This window comes from Stigmatopora argus, chromosome 21, assembly GCF_051989625.1.
Source record: "Stigmatopora argus isolate UIUO_Sarg chromosome 21, RoL_Sarg_1.0, whole genome shotgun sequence".
Classification (NCBI taxonomy): Eukaryota; Metazoa; Chordata; class Actinopteri; order Syngnathiformes; family Syngnathidae; genus Stigmatopora; species Stigmatopora argus.
The window spans coordinates 10,168,844-10,184,869 of record NC_135407.1 but is presented as its reverse complement, the minus strand read 5'-3'; the positions used below and the strand labels follow the sequence as shown (position 1 = coordinate 10,184,869).

Genomic DNA, 16,026 nt, shown 5'->3' with positions numbered 1-16,026 from the left:
CGGGCCACGATCGACCGAAATGCCCTCTCTTTTAAAGTAAGAGTAGCTGACGTCAGTATTCTCGGCTTTCAGTCCACCGCGGTCCGAAAATTCAGAAATGAATCTCCCGGGTTTCTAAGGCACCAGAAAATGTTGGATCTAATCGATTAACATTCAATAACTTCGAATTAGAGGAAGCACACAGAGTCGGCCATGATGAGTTTTTAACTAGCTTCAGCTGAAGGAGGAAGTCAGAGTAGCCAGCGCCAAAAGATGCACTCACCTCTTAGCTTAGCCAGTTTGAGATTCCTGCTCCCTCCAACAGAGTCTGCCAGTTTTATTGAACAAAGGTCATGTGACATAGGTACAAACTATAGGCGGGAAAATGTGAACAAAGAAAAGGGTGTGTCATGGTAGATGATGCGCCCCCAACTCATAGGTGTCACGGACGGAAATTTCCGCTAGCCCATGCAAAATTCTATTCTAGTGACTACACTAAATAAACCTATTGACTAGTAAAAAGCATAAGAATACATTTCATACTCCACAACATGGAATACAGCAACATCCGCATAACACCATAATAGCGGTAAACACAGCGATAGAAACCAGCATTGATGCAATCAAGCTTTTATATTTGCCAAGGCCGCTTAACCAGTCAGAGTACCAACTGGTGTCCACACCTGAGTGCTCTTTCATTTTGTTACTTAGCGTGCGCAGACCCTCCAATGCCTTAGTAAGACGCCCGTCAGGAGACGTATTGTTGGGAATCAGAGTACAGCACTGATCCCCAAAAATGCCACATACTCCTGCTCTCTCAGCTAACACCATATCTAAACCCATTCTATTTTGAAATGCCATAAGAGACGTGGCTGCTAATTGCTCATGCACTGCCTGGAGTGCCGAGGTGGTGAAGTTTGCCAATCGTTGGACATTGTAGTGGACATAATTAATTCGGTCCACATTTTTGTTTACAGTAACAAACAGGAAAATACTCTCCCATCCTGCCGCCACTTGATCCACCAATTTGTATTCATCAGGGACCCCTCTCGGAACTCCAATTGCATCCATGTACGTGGGGTCTCCTGCCTTTAACCATTCTTGCATGTCCCTTTTCTTCCTCACAAGGAAGGGGATTCTTCCCCATCGTCCAACGCCTTCCCAATTTATTCCGGCCATGTCTAATGCTGTTACACTAATTGGCATGATCAGCGTTACTAGGGCGCACTTACCTGAGGCATTGGAGGGAAGCCTATCGTACAACACTTTCGCTCCACACCATATCCAAACATCAGCACGAGCGAGAGGGATTCCTGCTGGCAAAGACACATTTTCATTACACCATGACTCCTGGATATTTCCAATCCCAGGGCCAGTCCCATTTAAATTTAGGCAGGTGAAATTTTGTTGTGCAACATGGGTGTCAAAAATGGGCTTTCCCTTTTCCATATCTGTCAGTGGAAAGGCCGAGTCCAATTGGCTGCACTCTCCTTGCATAGTGTTGTTATATAGGAAACCAAAGAGACAGTTTTTGGATACAGCAGTTGCTGCCATGATCTTCAAAACTGGTCTTGCACCTAAACATACCAAACAATTCTCGTTAGTGTTGTGAGCGGCCTGTTCAGCCATTAGGAGCCAATTATTCGTAACCATAGAGATACCTGTGTGAATCATAAACCAGTCATCCACTGTCGTCATTGTTCTGGCTGTGGTACCCGTTTGACGTGTATAATTATTTAACGCTGGTGTTTCCCCTTTTGTCATAGTCCCATTCTCACAAATGATAATTGGAAAATATGGATCTTTTCCAGATGAATATGCCCACAACTTAAACCCCCAACATGATGTGTTTAGCACTAACACCTCTTGTTGTGGTGGCGCAATTGAATTATTGCCCATTGCAATTGTCAATTTCCATATCTCCCCTTCTTTTCTTAGGAAAATCTTATTATGGAAATACTTAGCAATATTATTCTTTGATGGTGCCCAATAATCACCCGCCTGTGTGGTAACCATGGAATCCCATCCCCACATTGTCACGTGTCCTGTTATATACCACCAATGACCCGGGAACATGTCTCCAGTTACTACTGACATGTCAGCCATCACTGATGTATACCACGCTTCCCGAAAACCTCTCAGTGCCTTTATTGGTATATACTTCGTATTGCTACCAACAGCTTTGTTAGGAACTGTAATATTATTATCATCTCCGCAACGTGGCTACACCCGCATATCCCCGACGCGGCGGTATCGCTAGCTAGCTGAACGCTTTTTCGCAACGACCGTTCTAAAGTATTAACAGGCAAAAGCAAGGGCGGTGGACTGTGCATGTATGTACATAATGAATGGTGTTGCGACAGTAAAATTATTGACACTCACTGTTCCCCGGATTTAGAGTTATTAGCAATACGATGTAGGCCCTATTATCTTCCAAGAGAGCTTACCGTCGTCATAGCAACGGCTATCTATATACCTCCGAATGCTAACGTTAACACGGCACTCAACCTCCTGCTAGCGGCTGTTAACAAACAACAGCTTGCTCACCCCGATGGAGTTTTTATTGTCGCTGGTGATTTCAACAAGGCGTGCTTAAAGACTGTTTTACCTAAGTTTATTCAATACGTAAATTGTAAGACTAGAGGAGACAAAACTCTTGACCATGTCTATTCTAACATCAAACATGCTTATAAAGCCACTTCCCTACCCCACCTAGCTGGATCAGATCACCTCTGCCTATCTCTCACCCCCGCTTACACTCCACTCCGGAGGCAAACAACGCCACAAATAAAGACAATAAAAACTTGGCCCGACAACGCACTCTCTCAGCTGCAGGACTGCTTTTCCCGCACCAACTGGGAACTTTTTGTACACGACAACCTCCAGGACTACACGGACTCTGTTCTTTCTTACATAAAAAACTGCATCGACAACGTCACTATAGATAAACGAATACGGGTTTTTCCTAACCAAAAACCCTGGATGACCAATGAGACACAGGCACTCATCAAATGCCGTAATTCCGCCTTTAGATCAGGGGACAAGATAAAATATAGCGCTGCCAGAGCTGAGCTGAAAAGAGGCATTAAAAAGGCCAAGGCAGCATATACCAAAAAAATTGAGGAGCACTTCACAGAAAATAACCCAAAGAAGATGTGGCAAGGAATACGACATATTACCAACTACAACAACAATACTATGTCTGTTAATGCAGATGCCTCACTAGCGGAGAATTTGAACCGTTTCTTTGCCCGCTTTGAGACTGACAAATCAGGCCCAGTCTCAACACCCCCACCACCACCCTGCAGCAATGCACTGACGTTCCGGGAACAGGAAGTGAGACTGGTAATGCGGTCTGTGAACACCAGGAAGGCTGCGGGCCCTGACGGAGTACCTGGGAAGGTGCTCAAAGCCTGTGCTGACCAGCTGGCTGGAGTCTTCACAAATATTTTCAATTGTTCCTTGCAACTATCCATCATTCCATCTTGTCTGAAATCTGCCACCATCATCCCTGTCCCCAAAAAGCCAACCATTGGCAGCATGAATGATTATAGGCCTGTTGCCCTCACGCCTGTGATCATGAAGTGCTTTGAAAAGTTGGTAGCCCGCCATATCAGGAATACAATCTCTCCCTCAATTGACCCTCACCAGTTTGCTTATAGGGCAAACAGGTCCACTGATGATGCTATTGCCATTGCTCTTCATACAGCACTGAGCCATCTGGAACACCCTGGGAACTACGTGAGGATGCTCTTCATTGACTACAGCTCAGCCTTCAATACCATAAAACCGGACATTCTGACTGACAAACTCTCCCACCTTGGACTATCCTCTTCAATCTGCTGCTGGATAAAGGACTTCTTGACCAACCGCCCACAGACTGTTAGACTTGGTCCCCACCTCTCTTCCTCCATTACACTAAGCACTGGCTCCCCTCAAGGCTGTGTACTGAGTCCTCTTCTGTACTCCCTGTACACCTACGACTGTGCACCCACCCACCAGTCTAACGCCATCATCAAATTCGCTGACGACACCACTGTGGTCGGACTCATCTCAGGAGGGGATGAGTCGGCTTACAGAGATGAGGTCAACAATTTGTCTTCGTGGTGCTCGGTGAACAATCTCACACTGAACACCACGAAAACTAAAGAAATAATCTTGGACTTTCGCAAACACGGCACAGATCTGGCCCCACTCCTCATAAATGGAGTATGTGTAGACAGGGTCCAGTCCTTTAAATTCCTGGGGGTCCACGTCACGGACAAGCTCTCATGGTCTACAAACACCACGGCAGTGGTGAAGAAGGCTCAGACACGACTCCATTTCCTCAGGGTGCTCAGGAAGAACAACTTGGGCTCCAATCTTCTGAGAACCTTCTATAGAACCACTGTAGAGAGCATCCTGGCGTACGGCATCACAGTGTGGTACGCTGGAAGCACGGCGGCAGACAAAAAGGCCATGCAGAAAGTGATTAACACTGCCCAGAGGATTGTCGGCTGCTCTCTGCCCTCACTTGAAGACATTGCCAGCCCGCGTTACCTCAGCAGAGCCAAGCACATCATAGGGGACCCTTACCACCCTGGTCACAATCTGTTCCAGCTGCTGCCCTCTGGCAGACGCTATAGGTCCCACAAAGCTCGGACAAATAGGCTTAAGGACAGTTTTTTCCCCACATCCATCAGACATCTAAACTCGCGCTAACATACACACTTTCCCTTCTGCGGCATATGAATAGATGTTTGGTTGGTGATCTGCCTCCTACTAGCTGACTTGAAGGAAGGTAAGTGGCAGACAGTGTGCGGTAATCGAGAGGTAAGCGACCTGTATCCACAACAGCGGAATGTCAAATTACAAGTCCGTAACTTACACTTATTTAGGTCTTTTGCCGATTAAACGTAGCTTATGGAGAAGCACCATCAATTTCGTCACACGCAGTTTCTGCGTGTGATGACAAGTAGGCTTTTTGTGTTGTGGTAATGACGACATGGCCTATGTCCGATTATTATTATTATTATTATTATTATTATTACTTGGGTAGTTGTTTTAGGAGCCACTGTTACTCTCACCGAATTATTGTATGCCCAGCCTATTATCCAAGGCTGGTAACCCTTTTTCTCCCACTCATTTTCTGACTTTACCTCTCTTCTCCTCCTTGGCTCCTGTGGGTCCTGGTACCGTGTTTTATAATTGTCCAATTTATCTAACAAATCAAGCCATTGTTGAGTCCAGTTCAAAATTGTCACCCAAACGTTCACCTGTGTCGATTGTTTACACTTAAGATTTAGCAGTAATTGTTGTGTCTGTGTCAGCGTCTTACCACCATCTCGCTCTGCTTCATACCATACCGTTCCATTCCAGGAATGATACACCATCACTCGTTCTCCTTTCACTCCATTCCGTCTGTCATCCTGCACCATCAACATAGTCCACACAAAACACAAGCCAGCAAGCAAAATAGTCCATAACGTTAAACATTTGCATTGTCGTCGTCTTTGTCCAGACACTTTCGAGTCCGACTTTGATCCAATTCTTGCCATCGTCATATTCCCTCTCTTGACCTGCCCGTCCGGGCGGTCAACCTTTAAGCTCACCATTGGCGGGCACAAAGTCTGGGGCCGGGCGCAACTGTGAGTAATGGTACCACTTTTGTCCTTTAGTTTCCAATTGAACTGCGTGTGAAGTTCTAGCCAGAACCCTAAACGGTCCTTTCCAGCGAGGTTCAGTCCACTTCCGGGAAAGCACCCGGAGGTAGACGTACGGAGTTATGTCCGACTCCACTAATGCTGGTGATGAATCTGCAACCGCCTTGTTTGTGACCTGCGTAGACACACTGGATACAAGTGAATGAAGGTACTTCCAGTATTCAGCGTGTGATAAATCAGGTGTCGGTACGTCAGCTGGCAGGACCAAGGTGGAGGCGGGCCCCGGCATTAGGCGAGCAGTTAACAGTTCGAATGGCGCAAAACCTGTGATTTTGTGAACAGTTTGGCGGACGACCAACAGGGCTAGGGGCAAAGCTTGCAACCACGTCATTTTTGTTTGAGCCATGATCTTAGCCATTTTTTCTTTCAAATTTCTGCTATATCTCTCAACTTTGCCTTGACTCTGGGGGTGATACACACACCCAAAGCGATGCTTCAGCCCCAACAACGCCTCCACTTTAGCCATTGCTTTGTTGTTAAAATGTGTCCCATTATCCGATCTGATTAACGCAGGAAAACCATGTGTCGGAATATAATGATTGACCAATGCTTTAATGACTGAGGCGGTGTCTTCCCTTGCACACGGATACGCCTCCGGCCAGCGTGAATAAGAATCCACCATGACCAGAAGGAACCGCTTCCCGTTGACCCTGTCAATCATGTCCGTGAAGTCAATTACAATTTCTGCTCCAGGCCAGGCCACAGGGGAGAATGTTCCTGGCCTGGGTTTCAATGTCGGTCGTGCATTAAATGTTTGACATAATTCACAAGCCGCCACAAACTGCCAGACCACCTCCCGCAACCTCGGATGCCACCACTGACGAAGTTTTGGAATCATTGGCTGAGGCCCCACATGCGCCACTGTATGGGCCTCAGTCAACACCGAGGTCATGAGTTGTCCTTCAGGGAGGACCGGCTGGCCTCTGGGTCCCACCCAAAGACCATCCGATCGCCTGACCGCCTTTGATGCGATCCACATAGATTTTTGTTCCGGCGACAACTTACCTTGTGCGCCCATAATGTCCTCCAGTGTAATTGCGGGTGCCACTGGAAGATCCGGGGGTTCCCCGTCCCAGACCACAGCCGTGGTTGCTAACATCATCTCGCCCTGAGGGGTGTACCCAGCCACTTCTTTCGCGAGAGCATCCGCCCTCTCATTACCCTTTGCCATCATGGTGTTGGCCTTTGAGTGTCCCGGGACCTTTACAATTGCCAATTGGTGGGGACCCTTAATTGCTTCATACAATCGCTCCATTAAAGTTTTATGAGCAATTTCTTTGCCTTTTGCTGTTAGCCAGCCATTGTTGAGCAACCCCTTTAGGTCAATCAGGGCAGCACACGCTGCATACGCCGAATCAGTATATATATAGTTAATTGCTGTCCTGGACACTGTTCCAAGGCCAACACCAGAGCCAACACCTCAGCCGCCTGGGCGGAGGGTTTTATTGTCAACTTCTGAGATGTCACCGGGAGGAAAAAAGAACCTGTCCACTCCACCACTGCCGCGTGGAGTGTCCCCTCCTTGGCACGCCAACAACACCCATCCGTGAACATAACCCGTCCTCCTTCCAATGGTTCCGCATACAAGTCCTCACGGACTTTTTGATCTTTTTGTACTTTCAGAGCACACTCATGTGCCCCTTCCAGGAGGTGGTCAGCCATGTTCACGCCATCATGCACATACGTAACGTTTGCTGCCGTCAATGTTTTCATCATCCGTGTTTGTCTTAGGGGTGTCAATGTAAATGCTGCCGATGCGACAAAAGCTGACACCGCATGGTCTGTTAGCACCTGGACAGGATACCCCATGATCATATGAGCCGTTTTCTGTAGGACCTTTGCCAGGGCCGATGCGTACCTAACGCAGTCTGCTTGTTTCTGTTCAATTCCGTCTAATGGCACACTACAATACAATAACACTGCCCTGTTTGTCCCCTGTCTTTGGTACAATGCCGCATTCACTGTCTTCTCACTAATGGCCACATCTAAATGAAACACCTTGGTGTAATCTGGGGTAGCCAAAGCTGCTGCTGATGCTAATTCCTGAATTAGTTGCACAAACAATGAATCATCCTCAGGGGTCCACTGCAATGTGGCCTTCAAATTTCTGACCCCTTGTTGTTTGACCAGGGCCCGCAAGCCTGCTGTTTTATCCACAAAACATGGGATGTAGGCTCTGCTGTAGCCACACAATCCCAAGAAAGGCAACATGTCTTGCACTGTCTCTGGACGTGGGTGTCGCAAGATGGAGCTGCGGTGATCCGGGGACATAGCCAAACCGGCTGGTGTAATGACACGCCCCAGAAAAATCACCGACTTACGACAGCACTGTAACTTTTTCCTAGACACTTTGAAGCCCTGGTCAGCAAGCTTCAACAGCACTGCTTGTGTGGCTTTCACGCACTGGTTGGATGTTTCGGCTGCAATGAGGAGATCGTCCACATACTGCAGGAGCACTGAGCCTTGGGGTAGTTCACATGAAAATAACAAGTCCTTCAATACCTGATTAAAGATTCCCGGCGAATTTTTGAAGCCCTGTGGGAGTCGTTTGTACTGCAATTTCACCCCTTTGTAGAAAAATGCAAACACGTGTCGTATTGACTCAGCCAGTGGTAAACAGAAATATGCATTTGCCATATCAATTACTGTATACCACCGTTTCTGAGGGTCCAGGGAGGACAGGATGCGATTGGGGTCAGGGACTGACAAAACTGGAGTTATAGTTATGTCATTCACTGGCCTCAAATCGTGGGCCATTCTCCATGTCACGCCATCAGCCTTCTGGACCGGCCTCAGAGGTGTGTTCCAAGAGGACGCCGACGTCTCCAACACCCCCGCATCCCACAATCCTGCCACTGTGTCCTCCATACCTTTGTCTGCTTCCTTTGGCCATCGATATTGAGGACGGCGGACCGGACTGGAGCAATCAACTTCCAATTGGATCGGCTGAACCGTATGACAAAAACCAACATCATATGGACCCTGTGACCACAAGGTCTGTGGCATTTGATCCAGCATCGCTTGTGCAGACTCATGGTCCGTCTGTTCCCGCCCATGAGGGCGGTCCAGGAAGACCAATTCAAGGTCTGACTCATCTACCATTTTTGCCATTATTTTGTAACTTTTGGTTGCGGCCGAATGCCACACATCTGGAATCTCAGTCATCATCCAGTCATGTTGTTGTGTTAATCGTTTCACCATGGGCCCCAATTGGCGGGGCTCATGGCCTGGCGACACAGCCAACGACACGTGAGGCAAACCTTCCTCACTCATTCGATACCATTGCTCTTGCGACAACTGTACATATGCTGCCACCCCTTCGGGGCCCACAAAGATGCATGGTGATTGTAATGTCCAATCATCTCCCTCAATTTCTCCAAACGCATCTCTACATATATCATCTGATTCCCTATCATAATATAGAGTGCAATGCAATTGATCCACTGGGGGGTGGTACGGTGCCAATGCCTGGATCCATGGTTTCCACAAGAGGTACGTGGAGTAGACACCTCCCCCAAACGGAGTCTCAGGATTCAATCTTGCCCAGTAGATTCGTGCCGTTTCTGGTACTGTGGGGAGTGGTGCCATCAACCACTGACCCAGAGGTGTCACAGGCTGGGAGCATCCCAACACCTGTCCGTCAGGAAATGTCACTGTAAGTCCTTCCTCGCCGCACAATATCTGGGCTCTCAATGCTGACAACATGTCTCTGCCCATCAAGTTGATGGGTGTGTCCATTGCATGAACATATGAATGATATAGTTTCTGTCCGGTGTTTGTGATTTCCGTTTTCAATGGCCGAGTAAAGGGCAGAGTCTGAGGACGTCCCGAGAAGCCGACCAACGTTGGAACTCGTTTCGACAACGCTGTTTTTGGCAGTGGCATGTTGATCGATGAATGTGTTGCTCCAGTGTCCACCAACATCTGGACCGGAGTGTCCGCCACTGTCAACCGAAGCATTGGCTCTGCCTGGCCAGTGCTTCCCGAGCTTCCCAGGCCCCCCTATTCGTCCGGGCCGTACCACGGGTCAGCTTGGTAATACTGCCCGTGGATTTGGCTGTGGCCACGGGCGGGGCTGCTGCGGTCCCCTTTGATGTGGTGGCCTTGCTTGCTGGTTCTGCTGCTCCGCCCCTGGTGGTGGTGGGGTGCCATGACATTCTCGTGCCCAGTGATCATGGGACCCGCAGTGGTAGCAAGTCCCTAGGGCGAACCCATTCCGCCCCCGCCCAAAGGGGGCGCCACGACCACGCCCTCTGTATTCACCACGGAACCCTTGGCCTCGGCCCCGTCCAGCCCCCACTGGCGTCTGATACATCTGTTTTTGTTTACTCTTGTCTTGTTTTGCCTCACCATGCAACTTTGCCAACTGTAGTTTAACCAAACTAGTCGCCAGAGCGTCAGTTTCCTTTTGATCTTTATTAGCTTTTTCCATGTAGATGCGGCAATGGTGTATCAAATGCCTCTTGAATCTCGGTTCCGGACAGACCAAAATGTCCGGATCAATTCTCATAATTGTTTGCACCTCATTTGGGAGGCCGTTCAGCATTGCCGTCCTGAACATGATCTCAGCTTCAGGGTAGTTGCCTGGGTGTTTACCTGTGGTCTCAATCCACAGCTCCAATGCCTGAGCATAATGTTGCTCGGGAGGCACCTCTCTTACATAATTAAAAATTGCTGGAACCACATCCACTGGGGAGGGAAAGGCCGCCCTCAACTCCCGGAACAACGCCTCCGCGATCTCCGCCAGGGGCGTCTCTCTCCCCAGCAGGCGGGTGCCAGCTGCCCCCTCAATATGCTGTAATTGAATCAGGGAACATGATCCCAAAATGGCTTGTCTGAAATCCCCCAATGCTACTCCCTGTCCTGACATGGCAGCTAAGAATTTAGTAATCCAGGCTCGTGCCCCTTTATGCAGGGGGGGGGGGGGGCAACTTCTCCACCAATGCAGCCACATCCCGAAGAACCAAAGGCTCATATTGACGGCCAGCATGAGTTACCACTAGGGGTGCCATTGTCTGCGGCTGCTCCTGCTGTGCCATCATTTTCCCTTTACGACGTGTATTATAGGCTCGCTCTGCCCTGGACATGCTCTCCTCACTAGCGCCCAGCCTCTCTCCCTCACTCAACGCTCCAAGCATCCGCCGCTGTTCACGTAACACCACCTCGTCTTCCTCATCATTTTCCACTTGCTCCTCGCGGCGATCCGCGTCGCTGGGCTTTGTCTGCCCATGGCCCCATGTCGCTGTCATCACTTCCTTTAACATTCCTCTTTCCTCACTCTGCACCCTATGTCCATCCCCCAACTTACGCGCTGCCTCCTCCCTCGTCAGCTTCCTTGCAGTAGTGGTGTCCCCGTCTCCTGCTAGCGCCGCCCCTGGCGTCCGCGCGGGCGACTCCACATTCCCCTGCTGCTCTCCGCCTCTCATTATTCACAGCCTGTTCAATCAACTGTATGGTTGCTGGTGTCATACGTGAACCGTCATCCTCCACATCTAAAACCATTCTTCCCCCCAAAGTCACTACGGGGGCCATCACTGGCGCCGTTTGATACGGCGGCGGCTCAACCACATACTGTCCCAAACTCGGCAACTGTGGATAAATGCCTCTAAAACTTCCCAACTTCTTTCCCACTTTTTTAATCACTTCCTCCTCTTTCTTCACTTCCTCACTCTTTTCCTCTCTTATCACTGCCAGCGCAGTAGCAATAGTTGCCAATTGGTGAATACCTCATCTATCTTTCTCCACTTCCTTCACTTCCTTCTCAAGTTTATTACGCTGTCGCCATCCGACCTGCTTCTGTTCCTCCTTCATATCTCGAATACTTAGCAACATTCTACTTTCCTTCTTCTGTAGCTGCCACGCTAACTTCGACATGTCCCATGTCCCCGGTTCTCCCCGAAACAATTCATCCTTCTTTAATTTCCGAAATACCTTCTGACACCGTTCTCTTTCCTTCTTAACTCTCTTACTTTCTAGTCCACTAATCAACTGTGCTTCCAGCTCAGCGTAATGACCATTAATCTGCGACCAGACTTCAGTCCCTACGTCCGAAATGCCACCCACTGAGAGGGACCCGACACTCCCATCACCCTTCTTATCATCCATTCTGGAAATCCACCCATGCGTGTCCCAAACACTTTTTACGCAGAACAATTTTAGTTTTAATTTTAGTTTTCACACACACCGCTTCCACACTGATACGTAAATCCCAGATTTTAAACCGTATCGAGCCACGAGTAGTTCCACGTTATTGTAGTAGGTAAAATCTTAGATTTTATACCCTACTGTCCATCCTTTTTTTAAGCCACAAATGGACTACTCTACGTAGGTAAATCCCAGATTTTATACCCTACTAATGGAACTACTCTTAGTAGGTAAATCCCAGATTTTATACCCTACTAATGTCCACACTTACACTTTTAAGCCACTAATGGACTACTCTACGTAGGTAAATCCCAGATTTTATACCCTACTGTCCACCCTTATACATTTAAGACGTTCCGGTCCTCCTCCCTCTTATGATTTAGAATTTTCAATGTGCAGAATTTGAAAAGGAATCTGCTTACCTTGTGTCATTGTGGGCCCAAGAGGAAAGACGGTCGGACGCGTGTGGCTCCTTTATCAGGTCGTTACCTGGTGTGAACGTGGGTCCCAGACCCGAATCCCAGATTCTTGTGGCTCTTCCTATCTCAATCGCGTCACAGTCGGGGATCACCAGAAATTGTTGGAATATAATTCTCTATAATTATATTAAAATTAAGTTAATAATCTGACTCTAATTTGCAACCTTACCCGACTTTCACTCATCCAACAATTTGCGCACTCGTTCTGCAATAGAGAGATATCAGGAAGCTAGCAGTTTCACACACGAGTGGATTTATTCTTACCACACAAATCTAATACACACACCCGGGGTCCAGGTCCCTCTCAGTACACTCTATACGTCTTATTTGACACGAGTCGACGTAGTTCTTTCTTCTGGGTTGCCCGGGAACTTAGTTATACTACACAATATGCAAATGACACAACACAAAGGCATCCTGGCACTATACTATTGGTTATGTGTAAAATGCAGTTAACTCTAGCTTGCTCATTGGTCTTTATTTCCTGAAGAATCTCCTCGCGGTTCCACCCAGTTGTATTTTTCCATTCCAGCAACTGCCTCTTTGTCTCGGTATCTGCAAACAGTTCAATCTTGCTACCCCCCACACATCTGCAACCATTTGAGTCCAACCCCCACATCCTGTCCAGTGACCTTCGCATTCCACAGGCAATGTAGGAAGATTGAAAGAACCACCGTTAAGCTTAACTCTCAATATCCCTTCACCAGTTCCGGTCTGCCCAGTTCCGGTCTGCCCAGTCCCGGCCTGCCAAGTTTCGGCCTGCCCAGTTCCGGTCTGCCCAGTCCCGGCCTGCCAAGTTTTGGCCTGCCCAGTTCCTGGGTGTACAGTCCCCGCCTGCCTAATTTCACCCTGTCCGGTGTCTCCCTGGCCGGCTTCGGCCAGCCCGGTTTGAGCCTGCCCAATTCCTGGGTGCCCGGTTTCCGCCTGCTCAGCTCTTGCCCGCTCAGCTCTTGCCCGCCCAGCTCTTGCCCGCCCGGAGGCGGCGGCGACGCGCCGGGGCCCCTGGACGAGGGGGCCGGCGATGGCGAGAGCGACTCTCCGGCGCTCCTGGACGAGGGTGACGGCGAGAGCGACTCTCCGGCACCCCCGGACGAGGGGGCCAGCGACGGTGGCGAGAGCGACTCGCCGGCGCCCCCAGACGAGGGGGCCGGCGACGGCGAGAGCAACTCTCCGGCACAGGCTCGCAGATAAAACAAAATATTCTCACTTGGTTTAATCCATCCATCGATTTTTCACTGCACATGTCTTGTTCAGGGCTGCAGGAGCAATTGTCAATTATTTTAATTGGATGATACTGGCCTACGTTTGCCATTGCTGGGTAAAACAGGTAAACGCCCTCTTTTGAATCAGTCCGAGACTGCGTCTGCTCGGTCATTAGCTCAAAGCTAACCCTTCGACGAAGATGGCGAAAAGAAAAAAAGGCGACGAGTATCGTACATTTCAGGACAAATGGACCGAGGTATTCACCTTTGTGGGGAGAGCGGGTTCTGCGGTGTGTCTAATTTGCAATGACAAAATTACATCGTTAAAATGGTCGAATGTAAAGTGGCACTTCAACAAGCACCACGCTACCTTTGCATCAAAATACCCTGCGGGAAACAGCAGAAAGAAAGCGTGCCAAGAGCTTCTGAGCAGGGTGCAAGCTAGCCAGCAGCAACTCTGCGTATGGACCCGGCAAGGTGACTATAATTCGGCTAGCTTTGCCGGTTCTTTAGCAATAGTGAGGAACGGAAAACCATTCACAGATGGAGAGTATGTTGAAACGTTCATGCTGGATGTAGCCAATGAACTTTTGGATGATCTTCCGAACAAAGACAAGATAATCAAACGGATACAAGACATGCCTCTATCGGCAAGAACTGTTCATGATCGTACCTCGTGATGGCAATCAAAGTGGAGGAAATGCAAGTGAAGGACATAAATGGAACGCCGTTCTTTTCTCTGGCTTTGGAGGAGTCAACAGACGTGAAGCATTTGGCGCAGTTCAGCGTGATTGCAAGATATGCTGTTGGTGACACACTGCACGAAGACAGTTTTGCTGTTCTGCCATTAAAAGGGTCCACAAAAGGTGAGGATTTATTCAAGTCTTTCATGGAGTTTGCTCAAGAAAAAAGACTACTTATGGATAAATTTCTGTGTGTACTGATGGTGCTCCGTGTATGGTGGGGAAAAACAAAGGATTTGTGGCGCTTCTCCGTGAACATGAAAATAGACCCATCCTAAGTTGCCATTGCATTATACACCAGGAGGCACTTTGTGCTCAGATGTGTGACAGGCTGTTTGGCGAAGTGATGTCGCTGGGCATTCATGTGATCAACTTTATTGTTGCCCGAGCCTTAAATGATCGCCAGTTTAAAACACTGCTGGATGAAGTTGTAAATAACTATCCTGTTCTGCTTTTGCACAGCAATGTGCGTTGGTTGTCAAGAGGGAAGGTGCTTGGCAGTTTTGCGGCTTGCCTAAACGAAATCCGGACTTTCCTTGAAATGAAAGGTGTCGGGCATCCTGAGCTAGCCGACACAGAGTGGCTCCTCAAGTTTTACTATATCTTAGATCTGACTGAACATCTGAACCAACTCAACGTGAAAATGGAAGGCGTTGGAAATAGTGTTCTCCCTTCAACAAGCTGTATTTGCTTTTGAAAACAAGCTGGAGCTTTTCATCACGGATCTTGAAACAGGTCATTTACTACATTTTGAAAAACTGAGCCAGTTTAAAGATGCATGCACAGCAAGTGAGCCCATTCAAAACCTTGATCTCCACCAGCTAGCTGGCTGCACATCCAGTCTCCTACCGTCCTTCAAAGCACGCTTTGGAGAATTTCATGAGCACACACATCTTTTTAAGTTCATCACCCATCCGAACGAGTGTTCACTGAACACAGCCGACCTGAATTACATCCCTGGTGTCTTCGTCAGAGATTTTGAAGCAGAAGTGCTGACCTGAAAGCCTCGGACATGTGGGTGAATAAGTTCAAGTCACTGTTACAGATTACAGTAATGTTTAAGTGACACCTAGTGGGTCATCACTAACAAATTCTCAGTTCTACCCATAATGCCATGCGCTGTTGTTTGTTGCCATTCTAATAAAGACACGATCTGAAACATGGTGTCAGGAGTGGCTGGCTAAAAAAACTAAAGCAATGGCAAGCGGTAAGATTCCGGCACCGGAAGGCATGCAGATGTCCGGGGATTTGGCAAAGAACTGGGACGTTTTTCGTGCTGAATTTGAGGACTTTGTGTTAGCCACAGGGCTATACGAGAAACCTGAGGAGGTTCAAGCTGCTGCCCTGAGACGGCTAATGGGTAACGAGTGCCGCCACGTCTATATACAGATGCTCCCCTACTTACGAACATTCAACTTACGAACAACGGTACATACGAACGTCTGCAAATTGCGTTTAAGTCGAAAAATGTTTGTAAGTCCAATTTTGTATTTCGCGCCTTTTTCTGAGTAGTGCTTCGTTCCGCCGCTAATACAGACACCTGGCGCTGTGGGAGCGCAGCTCACCCAGCATCTACCTTCCTCTGCCCAGTTCGTTGCAGTGCGTAAGTTCAGTAAGTGCGTGACGTATTTTGAACGCATCTCCAGTGCGCAAAGAACCTTTTTCATTTTTATCATCAAATATCTTGTGCACCCATTACATTGAATATGGTTGGTGAAAAGAGAAAGGCTTCTAGTGAGGATGGTAATGCAAGGAAGAGGCAAGCCATTTCATTTGA

At 48.4% G+C, this 16,026-nt stretch overlaps 1 protein-coding gene across 3 annotated transcripts in view; it reads left to right on the top strand.

Annotated features, from left to right (window-relative positions):
- The window catches only part of LOC144066887 (gonadotropin-releasing hormone II receptor-like), a 252,259-nt gene that overhangs the window by 201,624 nt on the left and 34,609 nt on the right, over positions 1–16,026 (top strand). The gene's annotated exons all lie outside the window — the stretch shown is intronic.